The sequence below is a fragment of the Equus quagga genome, chromosome 3 (assembly GCF_021613505.1).
Source record: "Equus quagga isolate Etosha38 chromosome 3, UCLA_HA_Equagga_1.0, whole genome shotgun sequence".
NCBI classification, from domain to species: domain Eukaryota; kingdom Metazoa; phylum Chordata; class Mammalia; order Perissodactyla; family Equidae; genus Equus; species Equus quagga.
The window spans coordinates 134855207-134870565 of record NC_060269.1 but is presented as its reverse complement, the minus strand read 5'-3'; the positions used below and the strand labels follow the sequence as shown (position 1 = coordinate 134870565).

The 15359-nt window shown below is 44.5% G+C and overlaps 1 protein-coding gene and 1 long non-coding RNA gene across 2 annotated transcripts in view; one reads left to right on the top strand and one right to left on the bottom strand.

Moving 5' to 3' along the window:
* Nucleotides 1–3834, bottom strand: part of LOC124237034 (uncharacterized) — a 34269-nt gene extending 30435 nt beyond the window's left edge. Inside the window, exon 1 of the long non-coding RNA XR_006887918.1 lies at nucleotides 3497–3834. This is a non-coding gene — a long non-coding RNA (uncharacterized LOC124237034). The remainder of the gene's footprint in view (nucleotides 1–3496) is intronic.
* RBPJ (recombination signal binding protein for immunoglobulin kappa J region) overlaps nucleotides 1–15359 on the top strand; it is a 223215-nt gene that overhangs the window by 27380 nt on the left and 180476 nt on the right. The window lies entirely within an intron of this gene.

The following is a 15359-nucleotide window of genomic DNA, read 5'->3' as shown; positions in this document are numbered from 1 at the left end:
CCTTCTGCACCTCAAGGGCAGAGCCTATAGACCTGACAGTAGTTGCATTTGCTATTGAGGAAATTAAAACACTATAAGGAAAATAGGGTTTGGGATGAAGTTAGTAAAACCCTTAGAAATATATTTTTACATTGTAAGTTATAAAATAAAACTTTAAATTAAGAAGATATTGCTGACATTTTACTCAACTCCTTAGCTATGGTTAGGTGCCATGCTTAAGGCTTTACAGGCTTTATTTAATCATCGTAACAACTCCTTGAAATAGGTCGTATTATTATCCCCGGAGGAAATCGAGGCATAGAAAGATAACTAACTTCACCAAGATCCACAGCTAGTGGCAGGGCCCAGATTTGAACCTAGTGCCCATGGCACTATCTCTCCTCTCATATAATAGGTGCCCAGATAACACTTTATTGCCCTCATCCTGTGGTCTCAGCTTAGACATTCTTGCATCTCAGAAGCCTCCTTCACCCTCTAAGTTTAAGGACCCCTCTTCTATGACCCCCTAGTGCCTGTATTTCTGCTCTCACATTATTTATCACTCTAGGACATAATTGCCTACTCAGCTTTATTGATTGTAAGCGGTGTGAGGGCAGGGATCACATCTATCTTGTTCTCCAATCTATCCCCAGAGCCTGGGATATGGATGGTTTTTCAAAACCAAATTGAATAAATGAATGAATTTCCATTTATCATCCCTCACTCTCGAGAGATTTTTGAAGGTCTCCTTACTCTGTAATTTCCAAAAAAGATTTGGAAATTCATTTTGCTTTGTCATAGATAATGTGCATAACATAAACTCCCTCCCCCCATGGGTTCTCTTTCCAAATATTCAATGCTTTTCTAATTTTGTGAGTTAGACTTGTTGACTGGTTTTTGCCTCTGGGGTATGTCCTCCTGGTTTTAATTGCAGTCCCAAACTTGCAATGCAATTGGGATGTTGGAAATGGAAAAAAGATGGTGTAACTTTTATTTAACTGAAGGACACAGCTAAGTAGATATTTCTTAATTCTCTCTCTGGCACTCAAGGCTAAAGAGCTTTCTCTCTGTTTTGATAGCTTTGTGCCAAAAACATGTCACAGACCTCTCTTTACAGGTGCCTTCGTCCCTCTCCCCAAGAGGGCATCAGCATGATGCCAAGGACCAGGTGGGCTTTGCCCTCATTTTCCATTATTACTCCCAGGCTTCAATGCAAAAGCCTCCACCTTCCCTTGCCTTTACCTCTGCCTCCCATTTCCACCTTCAACAGGCATGAGCTACAATTCATAGGTCTCTGAAAACAAAAGATGCATTATGCTAAGTCTCAATGCAACACGTGTAGACTGTTCTGGAGTACAAAAAACACCACATTCTTTATGTTCTAAACCAAATTAAATCTATAATGTGCCCTGCACTCAAAAGGATCAACAGTTGTCAAAACTGAGTTTTCCATGGTTTATTCTTGCCCCCTGCATCACACAAGAAACTCTTCCATCCATCATTTCAATGATACCATGAGCTACTAGCTGCAAAATCTTATGGTAATTTTTTCAGTCTTCACATTGAACTATCACCAGCATTTGACATGGTCGATTTCTCCCTCTTCCTAGAAAACTCTCTTTCTTTCCTCTTCTCTGGCTTGTCCTTCTCAGTGACTTTGCCGTTCCTCCTTATATTCTCTAACTCTAATATTAGAGTACCCCAGGCCTCCATCTTTACACCTCTTCTATATCTTCACTCCTTGTCTAGAAGAGCTCATCTGGCCCCAGTGCTGTAAATACCATCAATCCGCATTGCCAATTTCCAAAGTAATCTTCAGCTCCAACTTCTCCCTTCAACTCTAGACTCCTATAGCTGACTGCCTACTTGACATCTCCACTCAGATGTCCAACAGACATCTCAAATTTAACACGTCCAAAACCCAACTGCCCTTCTCTTCTCCAATTCAACTCCTTCCCCCATTCTTTCCTATCTCAGTAAAGACTTCATTGCACTGTTTACCCAAGCTAAAAACCTTGGATTCATTCTTGACTCCCACATTTCCTCTCTCTCTCAATCTCACATTCAATCCTTTAGGAAATAGGATAGTCTCTTGCTTAGAAATATAATTTCTCACCTCCTCCTCCACTGCTAACACCCTACTCCGAGTCACCAGCATCTTTGCCTAGACTATTGCCATAAGAGGTCTTTGCTTCCATCCTTATCCCCTAAGCCTATTCTTCACACAGCGGACAGATTAATCTTTTTAAATCAAATGTCAGATTATATCACTTTGTTGGTCAAAACTTTTCAACAGTTTCTCATCTCAGAGTAAAATCCAAAGACTTCACAATGATCTGCAGGTACTTACATGATGTGATTCTCTCTGCCTGGAATACTCTTTCCCAAATACTCACATGGCTCATTCCCTCACGTCCCTTATGTCTGTATTCAAGTGCAACCTTCTCAGCGGAGCCTACCCTGATCACCTTATATAGAATCATGTCTCCTACCCAGTCTCTTTCTGTCCTTTACCAGCTTTATTCTTCTTCATGGTCCTTAGCATCCCTTTCATAAATGTACTTATCTCCACATTGCTTGTCTCCTTCCTCTAAAATGTAAACTCAGCAAGAGAAGGGACTTCTGTCTGTTTTGTTCGCTGCTCTGTCCTCCACTCCTAAATGCATCTGGCTCAGACTAAAGGCTCAGTCTGTTGAGTGAATGAATGATTGGCCACGGTTGCTGATGCCTGTGAGCCCGTGTGAAGGTGGTGGCTGCCAGTAACTTCTCCCTCTCTGATCTTTGCCAAGGTTTCCACGCTTACTGCCCTCGGTTTTCAGCCCTCAAAGCTTCCAGACAGCCATCCTCATGTAACATTGTGCCTTAGGGGTTCAGCACTGGCACAGGACATAGTTCCCTGTCACCCACCTGGTCTGACCCTCCGTCCCTCCTCCCTGTCTTCAGCCTACAACTTCACCGCCACCTTTCAAACACACATACAGACTGCTTCTCTCCTGGAGGGAAGGAGAACTCTGAGAGGCAGGGTAGCCAATGCTTAATAGACTTTGGAGGCCAACTTCTTGTGTCCAAATCCTGGTCACTTAGTTGTGTGGCTTGGGGACAAGTTTCGTCACCTTTCTGTGATAATAAGATGATAATAAGAGTCTCTTCCGCATAGGTCTGTTGTAAGGATTAAATTATTTTATAAGTGCGTAGAATCATGCTTAGCACCATATGTGTTCGCTACTATTTTTATAAGATGTTGGTCTCTTTCATAAGGGAAGTGAGCTATGGAGGAAGAGATGGGTGTTTTTCTTCCCTAGGGATTCTATAGCAGAAGAAAGAAAAGAGCAGAGAACAGAGGGAGCGAGAGGAAATGAAAGGGAGAAGGGAGAGAGGGAGGAATGAGAGAGGGAGGGGGAGAGAGAGAGCAAGCTAGTGCTGCCCAGGAGAAAAACAGATAGACAGGTCCACAAGATAATTTCTCACTAAACCCCCTGTTATGCAGGTAGAGTGAAACTACATCAAGAGAACTCACGGTTGGAGAGAGAGGGCTGCCCAGCTCTCAGAGCGTCTGTCTCCTGTCAGTTGGGGATGCTGTAGGGTTGCTGTGAGGAATAAATTCATTCCTTCATCGGATATTCACTAATCCTTATCACGTGCCAGTGAACACTGCACAAATAATACAAGTGCAATTCCAAGCTGGAAGTCCATGCTGAATGAATGTATCTCTTATTTTTGTTGTAAAGTCATTTTAGCCTGGGAAGCCGGTGAGGAGGACGGGTGCCTAAAATCAGTAGTATTAACTGGGTTGTTTCTTAGATCCATGCCCAATCCAACTTAGAAAGTTTTCTGCGCACAATCCTACTGCTTCCAGCGGCCTGCCCTACAAGAAGTAGGATCGGCCCAGGGCCTCAGGCGCTGGAGAAGGTGGCCCGGCCGGACCAGGGGGTACCTGCCTCCTGCGGGGCCTTTAAGAGGGTGCGGCTGACACCAAAGCTCCGCGGGGGCCGCTGCTCCCCGGGAATTCCTGTCTCCTGGGCCCGGGCGTGGCCTCCGGGCGCGCTCACTAGCCCAGGCTCCGTCGAGACGTGCAGGGGCGGGGCCCGAAGCGCTCCTGGGGTGGGGGGGGCTGAGGGGTTCCGAAGGGTTTCTGCCCAGCAGGATTTTGCGGGAACTGAGTGCGGGCAGATGAGATCAGGACAGGGGCGTGCAGCGACGTGTGCCCAGATCATGCCTAAGGCTGTGTGTCTGCTGGGGCCCTGCGGCACTCACCCGACCAGGGAAGACGCTTTGATTTATTTTCTTCTAAGACGCGGCCCAGCAATGCCGCTCCATCCTAAGCATCGCTGACTGCACACGTTGGGGAGTAGGTTGGTGTGAGGGGGGGGTGACTGCGGCAGGGAGGGACCGCTGAGGTTGGCCCTTCAGTAATTGCTTCCCCGCCTTTCTTCTCTTCCTCCCTCTGCCTGAATCCATCAATTCAGATCAACTGGAGGAAGATTTATGGCGCGGGAGAGTCAGGAGCTGAAGGTTCTGGTCCTGAAGCTGCCGGTCTCTTGCTGCGGGAGGGCATCCACGCTGTTTAACCTCTGGGCCTCCATTCCATCTCCTTACAAGGACTAAATTGGACAGGGATCTCTAAGGACTCTTTTCAACCCTAAGAGTCAGTGATTTCTCTTTTTTTTTTTTTAGTATAGAAGAAATAGAAGACTTCTTGCACTCGAGGAATACTAAATCTAGCTGAGGAAAAGGTTCTCATGCTCACAAAAGAGATAACAACCTTTGAAGACAGGCCATAAAGAAAAGTCCCTGAGTGCTCTGCTCCATAAGGCTGTAAGAGTTCTGGAAATGATTCACAGGGGCAGGCGGCCTGGTCTTTGGGGGTAGGATGGTGCAGCCCACCATCTGTGTAGTCAGTGTGTTTATGGGCCTGGGCAGCTGGTGGGGACACTGACAGATGTGGCCTCACAAAGAGGCAGCACAGAGGGGTGAGATGACATGGCTCTGCAGTGACACACAGCAGGAGGACATCTTAGCACCGCTTCTAGCTGTCAGAGGCCGGGCCTCAATTTTCTCATCTTGAAATAGTGCTGCTCTCATAAAATGGTTGTTAGGATTCAGGAAAAGAGAGCGTGCAACGTGCTTGGCACAGTGCCTGGTAGACAGTAAATGCTCAATAAATGTCAGCAGGAACCTTGTTTTATTCCTGTTAGTACGTGCCCTGGCATGTCCTCCCTGAGTTGGGCTGAGAATAATCCCACCCCTGTACTCATTTCACCGGAGACACCGGTCAGAAAACTCTGTGAGAATCTGGCAAGTACAGAGTTGGCCACCTTGCCAAAGGGACGTGCCAAGGTCCTGGCCTCAGCGCCAGGGGCCATGTAGTTGGAAAGAGATGTCTCTAGTAGCGGTGTTACATGGGGGAGGGACTTAAGAGGAAAGAGGTTACCCATTAGCCACCAGTAGCATAGGGAGGGGGTCAGCCAGCAGGTCCTCAGAGGGGCTTGCAGTGACAGCTCTTGGCTCAGTCTTTCCCAGGCAGTGGCAGATATGCACTCGTCTTTCACAAGGAGAAGGGACATGGTGGCAGCTCCAGCCCTGTGCCATCTTTCACTGCCAACTGTTAGTGTATAGGACATCGCCCCTCCCTCTTTGCGGTGCAGGAGAACCCAGTGCAGACCAAGTAGGGCGAAAGAGGCTGAATTAGCGGCTGTGGTGGTGGAGTCCGACTCAGGTGTGATGATGTGGGATTCATTTTCAGCTTTTCTCACGGTCCCCTTTCACAGCTGGACAGTGCTCTAGTTACTACACTTACAAGTGAAAATCCAGATCAAAGTCACCAAGAATAAGGATAAATAACCCAACTCGCTCTGCTGAGTTGAGTGAAGTAGATATGATGTGTGCCTATTTTCTTTATAAATATATGCATAAGTAAACATGTGGCAGAGTCTTATTCCCAAAAGAAACTGATAATATGAGAGTCTAAAATAAAACACCAAAAGCTTTACTACTCCCCTCCTTAAACATCCCAACAACCACGGCTCCCCCCCGCCAAAATGGGAAGATTTAAGACTTTCTAATGTAGACAGCTCCATCGCGGCTGCCATATGATTATTTTCTTTCAAAGCAATGGTTTTCACTTACAAACATTGATTTATTTTTGTTTAGCTTGGTGTTGTTTCCCCCTCAATGTGATGAGTCTCAAAACTTAGCACAGAAAGGGAACGTGAGCATCCCTGTGGAATGAGAAGCTGTTCCAGGTCATCGCCTTTCTGCAAAGGTCGAGATTTCTCCCTCTGTCCCTCCCAGGAGCTCACCGTGGCAGGCTGCTTTCCGAGAGTTTATGTGTAACTTCCTTTGCCGCTGAGGCCAGCCTCTAGGTTAACTTCTGGAAGTATCTTTGGAAACTAATTCTCAGGCAAAACTCCAAGAAAAAGAGGCACATGGTGAGGAACTGACATAATTTTTTAACACCACAACCAGCATATTTCTGCAGGCAACTGCAGCCAAAACGGGTTGCCAAGACCAATATTGATCTAGCCCTTCATCCAATCAACAAATGCCATTGTTTATAAGATGTAATTTTTCTTGGTTAAAGTTCAAAGTTAAACTCCAAGGATTTTCAAAACTATAAAAATGAGAGGCTTTCATACCCTCAAAAAAAAAAAAATTCCTGGCTAGTTTTCCTCCTCCATGGGTTTTCACAGTCACTATAAGAAACATAGCCAAGAAAACATTTTTGGGGGTTTTTTTTCCTCTGAACTCTGGTAGTTTTTTAAAGGAGGATTATACTATCTACATAAAAGTCCCTCAAATCTTTATACCTCTCCTGAAAATCATGGCAGGTCAGCTGCACAGGTGACTAAGGTTTACTCTTCTGCTCCAGGGCTCCCCACCTGCAGGATCCCATAAATCAATTCAGCTTTTTGCAGGTTTAGGTTGAAGCAGCCCCCTCTCTTCCCACTCCTCTTTTTTTAATGTGGAAATGACGGAGTCTTTTCTAAGCCCCTTGGAGGAAGGTGGAAGTTTTCGTGGTTCTCGTCTCGTTCTGAAATGGAAAACCTTCGCAAATAAATGGTGAGCAGATGGCGCTTTGGAAAGCGGTCCTTGTGGTTCTTTCTAGACCCAGATGAGCCTCCCCTCCTGGGAGCTGGGGTCAGCGAGGAGCAAGTCGGGTTTAGGAGGTGGAACTAGGGTGGGATACTAATGAGATCTATGAGATCTCAAGTTGGGCAGCTTTTGGTTTTTTGTATTATAATTCTTTTAATTTAGATAAATTTTTAAATTATGACATGGACGCCTCTTTCTAGTTCTGTTTTAGTAAGAATTTTTAAAAATCGGGTGTCTCGGGTGAATTTTATCAAGCGCCTTAACATCTCGTTGATTAGAAGTTTTTCATCTTTGACGTGTTAATATGGTGAGTTATATTAGTAGGATTCCTCATATAAGAAGAACCTTAAATCCCTAGAATGAACTTCACTAGGTCATGGTGCACTATTCTTTGAATGCACTGATGAATTTCATTTGCTAATCATTTATTTTTTCTATTTCATCATTATTAGTAAATTATCTTGGTTATAGCTTTCTCCTGTGTACTTTTTCAGGTTTTGGTATCAACGGTTTGATGACTTTATCAAAGTAATCAGGAAGCTTTTATTTTTTCTGTTCTTTTTTTTTTTTAAAGATTTTATTTTTTTCCTTTTTCTCCCCAAAGCCCCCCAGTACATAGTTGTATATTCTTCGTTGTGGGTTCTTCTAGTTGTGGCATGTGGGACGCTGCCTCAGCGTGGTTTGATGAGCAGTGCCATGTCCGTGCCCAGGATTCGAACCAATGAAACATTGGGCCATGGGCAGCAGAGCGTGTGAACTTAACCACTCGGCCACGGGGCCAGCCCCTATTTTTTCTGTTCTTATAAACAGTTTCAGTAGCCTTCAAAGACGTCTGATTGCTACAAGATTAGAAAGAACTGACCTACAGAACTATCAGGGCCTGGAGCTATTTGGGACATAAGTCCTTGTCAATTTTCTCTATTTTAATAGTTCTCAAACTTGGCTACACATTGGATTCTTCTTCTAAAAAGGATTAGAGTTAACAGAGGCCATACTTTCTTCTCCATGCCTGCCTTACCCCCAGAGGACCTGGCAGAGTGCCTTGTACACACATGGTGCTGAGTGTTATCTGACTGATGGATTGATTTGTTCATTTTTGGATGCTTACAGCATATGGATCCACCACTATGCAGATGGCTCTCAGTTCACTTTTCCAGTTTGGAGGAAATGTAAGCTGAGGATGGTGAGCATCCATTCCTGCCACAAATGTGTATTGAGCACCTGTCACACACCAGGCTCTTGTTTAGACACTTGGGGTCCAGCCGTGAATAAAACAGACACGCAATCCCTGCCCTCAGGGAGTTTGTGCTCTGATGGGAAGGGAGCAGACAGAGTATAAACAATGAACTAATCTCTTAGAGGAGACACCTTGAGTACATTTGTATAATGTCCTCTCACAAAAGACAGGCAGGGGAAACAACTGAAAGACACAGCAAGCCGTGACTCTGTACACTGGGACACAGCGATAGGATTCTGGAAACCACAGCAACACACCAAACTCATCAATCCATCATGAGGCCAAGAACCCAGGGGCTAATTTTGAGCACAGACATCTTGTGCCAGCACTGACAGCTCGCATTTGTATAGGACTTTCCAGGCTGCTAAGAACTTTTGCAGGCACTATTTCCTAAGGTCCTCACGATAGCCAGGCAGGATGGGCAGAGAGGATCGTTCTAGTCCTATAGATGAGGAAATGGGTTTCAAGGCCAAAAGTGACTTGCACAAGGTCACAAAACCCACATGGCAGGGCTGGGCTTCAAGCTCAGCAGAATAAAAGCAATAATAATAAATATGGTGCTTGCTATGTGCTCAGCACTGTTCTAACTGTTTTATATGAATTAACCCATTTTAATCCCCACAACATCCCAATGAGATGAATATGACTGTTTTCCTCATCTTACGGAAGAGATCATTGAGGCATGGGGAGGTCGAATCACTAGCCTAAGCTCACACAGCTAAAAAGTGGCAGAGCTTGGATTCAAACTCAGGTAGTTCAAACTTAAGCAGCCTCCTCAAATGGTAGCTACAGCTCCGGGCCCAAGGGCAGTGCACCCTCTCAAGTGCAGAAAAGAAGGCTGGTCCATTGGTCCACTGGCCAGGAACACATGAATAGCCACACACCAGAGATGTCACTGTCTGTTACAAAGAACAATGGTCTCTCTGTGCTCATTTCATGAGTGATAGTAATATTAACTAAGAGGGAGAGAAACTCAAAGGATTTTTTTAATTGTCGGAAGATCACTTTGCTGCGAGCCAAACGCCCCATTAGGATGAAGCTGGTTTATCTGTTACCCCTTTGAGTTAACAGAGGACCTTGATTGGCACAATTTTCTTGCTTAATTTTAACCACCCTATGATCTCTCCCTTCTCTGAACTGTTGCTGCACCCAGTCTTTACAAGACAATGTTACATGTAATTATACTTTGCTTTGTACTCTTATGTAATTGTTCCATGTGTGCCCATCCTGTCTCCCCAAACACATTATAAGATACCCAATGCCTTGGATTTATATTGGATGCCTTCATTGGTCCTTTAGCACTCACCTAGGTACTCAATCAATGTTTCTTGACTGCTTAAATGACAATTTTTAAGATGAGTTCTAAATTGCTTCTTCAGAAGTATTTGTTTGTGTTTCATATTGCTTGGCTAGAGTTATTTGTTTTTTTCTCTGTTTTGTTGCAGTTAGAACTGTAAATATTCATATATAAAGATGGTGTGCTGGTAAATGTTTAGCAGCCAGCTCTCCAGGGGGGAAAAAAAGGCCTTATTCCATAGCATTCCCCGTGGTAAAAATTCTCTTACAGTGGCCTATTTCAAGCTACCAGCCTGATGTCAGCTGGCTTGCAAAATTCCTGAAAATTTAACAATCAATTCTAGTAAGCTGGTACAAGTGGCTCCAAAACACTACAGTTTCTCCTACTAAAATATGATCTTTGGTGCCCATGGAGACTTTTGGTTTTCTATTACACAAGGGCTGGCTAAGCGAGAGCTTGTATCCAGGTTTGCCTGAAATATAAGACTTTTGATTTGTATGTATGATAATTTGAAATACAAACCTTAGCAACAAAGCAATTGCTCACCTGGTCCTTCCAGAGTCCAGAGTCAAGTTGTGGAAGAGGTTTTATGTTTAAGTTGATGGACCTAAAAAATTAAAATCCACGCTCTTAAGCCAACCAAGCAACCAAGCTCCATGCTGTCTCCTGCTTTCTTTCCCCCTTTCTTTCTTCCTCCCACCTTTCCTTCCTTCCCCCATCACCTCACCTCCTTTACTGCTCTTGCCAGCTTAATTTTGACTAGTAGGTTTTGCTCTTAATTCATGGAGATGTTGGTGGGATAAGAAAACACTTTTGAGGCCAATGATCTCGCCAACCTAAACCCATAAGATAACCCACTGTAGAACTTAAAACAACCGTTGGATTAATTTTCCTCCTAGCCAATTTTCCAGAAAGTCCTTCTTCTAATTCAGCTGTTTATTCAGGGTTCCTTAAGTGTCCTTAATGGGATATGGACTGAGCACAGTCATTTTAAGGGAAAAAGATGACTCTCAACAGAGTTCAGAGAGTTTTACAGAGTTCTACAGCTGAGAATGTTGTCTTCTCTGAATTTATAAAGATTGTAATGGCTGGTTTTCTCTTCTCCCCCCAGGACCACCGCCTCCTCTTTATTAATTAATCCTCTTGTTATGAGAATTTCTATTTGGTGTGTGAGTTGAGGGAGGGAGGGTTAAGGCCTATCCATGTGTAGAAACTGGCTTCTTCACAAGCTGGCTGAGGGGGCCTGCCTGGGTGCAGACAGCAGCAGAGAGCAATTACATTGCTTCAAAACCATTCCTGTTACATCAAAAATCATTGTTAGTATTTTTCAAAAGAAGCTATATGACATTAATAGGTTTTTAAAGGAAAGTAATAACAGTCATTTTTATTTCAAATGTCAATGAGACGTTTTATTAAATTTATTGTGGCAAAATCCACTTTTTATTGATTCTACTGGTTTTCAAACCCTTAAGCAAGCTTGCATGCTCTTTCTCGCCTTTTTCTGCATGTGTCTAGCTCTTTTGTCAGTGTGCCAACAGAAAGCCTAGACATGGGTAGTTTCAACCCAAGAGCCTGCATGAAACCTTTCTCTGAACTGTTTGGAATTCTCCGCTTGGTTTGGTACTGTATAGTTTTTTTCCTCTAAGTAGACTATAAGCCCCTTGTAAGCAGAGGCGAAGTATTTCACTTTCCCTCTGGAAACGCTGTGCTTTGCAGGACACAGGTGTGCGGAATCTCCTAATTTTCAGAACCAGAAGGGTCTCTGCCCTCTAACCAAGGCACTGTTACTTTGGTCCGTAGAAACAGCCTTGCTCGAGGTGTCCATGAGCTCTCTGAAGTTATGAGGAGAGTACTGGGTGAGGTGTGTGCAGGCACATGGCTGGGGGCCTGTCGACATTGTACTGGGGAGAAATGTTCATCAGATTCTCAAAAATGTTAACGTCCTTAAACCTCTGGGGAATTAGGACATACTACAGAGAGAGGAACTGAGTCCCAGAAAGAATAGATATTTATACAATAAATAATCATTGACTGTATATATTCAAGGAGGAATTGTTTATTTTTGAGATTTGTTTCACATACCATAAATTCACCCCCTCAGTGTATACAACTCAGTGATTTTCAGTATATTAAAAGCTGTGCAACCATCACCACTATCTAATAAGGATTATTTACTGAGAGCCTTTGTGCGACACGATGGTTTTAGTGTGGTGGATACGGCAGTGGGAACAAGATGGATGACTTCTCTGCTTTCAAGAAACTTACCTTCCATTGGGGTAGACGGCAAATAAGTAATCAAAGAAGTAAACAAATAACCCTGTTATGGGTTGAATTATGTCCCCCTAAAAGTATATATGTTCAAGTCCAAATCCTCAGTACTTCAGACTGTCACCTGGTTTGAAATAGGGCCATTGCAGATGTAATTAGTTAAGATGAGGTCAGCTGGGGTGGGCCCCTTATCTGCTGTATAAAAAGGGGAAACTTGGGAACAGATACACACACAGGGAGAACGCCCCAGTGAAGCTGAAAGCAGAGATCAGGTGATGCAGCAGAAGCCAAGGAACTCCAAAGACTGTCGGCAAACCACCAGGAGCTGGGGAGAGGCGCAAACACACTCTCCTTCACAGTCCTCGGATGGAACCGACTCTGCCAACATCGCCACCTCTTCTTCTAGTCACCCAGTTTGTGGTACTTTTTATGTCAGCCCTAGCAGACTAATCCCTTCATTTAGCTCATAATCTGCCTACAAAAGGAAATTATAAGGATGCATGGAACAGTTTGGAAAGGGGGATACTTTTTACTTTGTACAGACAGTTGTAATGGAATCCCTCTCTGAAAAGAAGGCTGGCATGGGAAAGTGAGGAGCCACCCACATGCAAATCATAAAAGAGCATTCCTGGCAGAGGATACAGCAAATGTAAATGCCCTGAGGTAGGAATGGGATTAGAGCATCAAAAGAACAGAAGGATGAAGGTGAGGCTGTGGCACAAGAGTCACAGGCGACAGTGGTACAAGAGGAGAGTGAAAAGGTAAGCAAGGGCTAGGGCCACTATGGCTTGGGAGGCCATGGTAATGGGTTTGAATATTTTTCTAAAAGCAATGAAAAGCAATTGAAAGATTTCAAGCAGGGATTGTCAGAATCAGATTTCTGTCTGGAAAGGTGACTCTGGCTGTTAGATAGAGACTAGATTGTAAGAGAGCAAGAGAGCCAGCTGTGAATCCAGTGAGGGGGGGCCTTTGTAGAAGTCCAAGAATGAGAGGATGGTGGTTTGAACTCTTAGAGTGGAGGCTTGGAGATGGCGAGAGGCAGACCCCTTGGAGATGTGTTCTGAAAATAGAATTAGCAGGACTTGCTGATGGGGGTGGTGGCAAGGGAGAAAATAAGGGTGTCACTCCAGTCTTGGGCTTGCACAACTAACCGGAGGGTGGTGCCCTTTATCAAGATGGAAAGGCTGGAGTAGGTACAGATTTCAGGGGAAAAATCAAGAGTCTGTTCAACTCATGTAACATTTGAAGGCACTCATAGATACTCAAATTGCTTGCCAATTAATTGAAATATGTTTTTAAATATACAACTACCTATTAAAGTTGACTTAAACAATTTTGCTGAGAGAACATTTCTGAGATTTTGCGACACCTCCTGAGATAACAGGAGGCACACTGGAGTATTGTGAAAGCAGAGTTGCAAATCATCCACTCCAGGGCCCCTCATCCAAGAGGAGAGTGACACTGATGTATTGGAGGTGCCTCTGGAAATTGCTGACTTGTAGGACCTCTAGCACATCTCCCCGGTCCCACCCTCCCCAATCCTTCTCACCCCATTGCCACTCTCCCAGACTTAGTTCATTCCAGATATGGTCTGGGGCCACCGCTTCAGTGCTGCGCGGCGTGTCGAGTGCCAGCGGTACAGCAGTGTCGAAGTTCCCTAGGGCTGCCGTAACGAATTGCCACCAACTGTGTGGCTTAAAACAACAGAAATTTATTCCCTGAGTTCTGGAGGCCAGAATCTAAAATCGGCAAGCCTGCATTCCCTCCTGAGGCCTTCGGGGAGAATCCTTCCTTGCTTCTTCCGACTTTCGGTGGCTCCAAGTTCTTCTCACTATGTTCCTCTATAAGTCACTCTCTACCTCCATCTTCACACAGCCTTCTCCTCTGTGCGTCTCCGATCTCTCTCTGCCTTTCTCTGATGAGGACACTTCACATTGGATTTAATTGCTACCAAGATAACCCAGGAGGATCTCATCTCTAGATCCTTAACTTAATTACATCTGCAAAGACATTTTTTCCAAATAAGTTCACATACACTAGATGGACATATCTAACCAAGTTAGAAATGGTGTCAGACGAGGCCAGAGACGTTGGGCGGGGCCAGATCATTGAGGGTCTGGAAAGCTCCCAGAAAATGTTTGGACCTGGAGGCAATGGGGAACCATTGAGGATTTCAAGCAGGGGAGGGTCATGGCCAGGTGTGCATTTGAGAAAAATAAGAGTTGTGTCTTGTTGCGAATGGAAGTGAGAAAGAAAAACGGGATAGACAGCCCAGTTCCAATGCTTGTTCCAAGTCTAGGCAAAACCTGGCGGTGGTTTGGACTCAAGGGGCAGAAGAGGGATTTCAGAGTAGAATGGGTGGGTCAGAACCACCAAATTTTACTGGACCTTGTCTCTCCCAACCAGAGATTTGATTAGTTATATTGAGAAAGGCAGTATGTAAAGACCATGCCTTGTTGTGGCCTGGTAAAACCATTTAAAAAGGGAGTCAACTTGTATAAATGATTTTGAAAGCCTTGAAGAAGACAATTTTAGGAGGACAAATGAAAGCTTATAATGATTGGTACTGAACTCACCCTGAAAATATCCCCTCCTTTTCCATTCCGCTGTGCACTCTTGCGGCCTTGAAGAGCAACCCTGGTGTAATTTGGAGGTTTTAACAGCCTCTGCGTGGAATATGTGGATGTGTGGTTGTTACAAGTATTTTCATTCTGGTATTTTTATGGTCTGAGATATTTTAGCCAGCATCCTAGGGCCAAGAAGACCCAAGCAGACCCCAAAAAGCCCAATTATTGTCTCCAGGAATCTGAATGCCCAATAACTTGGAAGGTTGTGAGAAGCAGCTGTCCCAGGATTCAGGGCTGGGTGCCCTCCTTCCACCTGGAACTGTGGAGTGGGCCTCCTGATTTGAAGGTAGAACATCCTTCCTCTCTTGGCAGTGTCACTTGCATTCGATGTAAAACCAGAAGCAGATGGAAAATTTGCCCAGTTGGAAAAAGCCAACAAAAATGCGAATCAGTATTTGGAATTTTCACCCAATTCCTTCCACTATGACACAAAATTCCTAAATTCTCCCCCAAGATCCAGCCTGCTCTGCAGCTAGGACTGTCCTCAGAGTCAGACCTGGGTTTGGACTGTCCTTGTGTCCTGGGTTTGGTCCCATCTGTCCCCACAGTTCTCCATGGAGACGAAGCCTGAGTCTTTGGATCTTTTTAGCTCCTACAGATTCTCACAAGTGCTGGGCAGATAGATGTGCTCAGTCAATACTCATAAAGAAGTAGATTGGTGCTCAAAGGTTTTGGAAAGAGGGAAGAATAAAACAAAACAGAACAAGGCATTTCCACCTTATTAACATGCAGTAAGATCATCTCGATGGAAGCGATGTTGATTGATCATGAACCCTGCAGAGGGACTCAGAAGACTCAAGTCCCACTGCAGGATCTTTCTAGTTATGTGACCTTGAGCAAGGCCAGGGCCCCCTCTGGG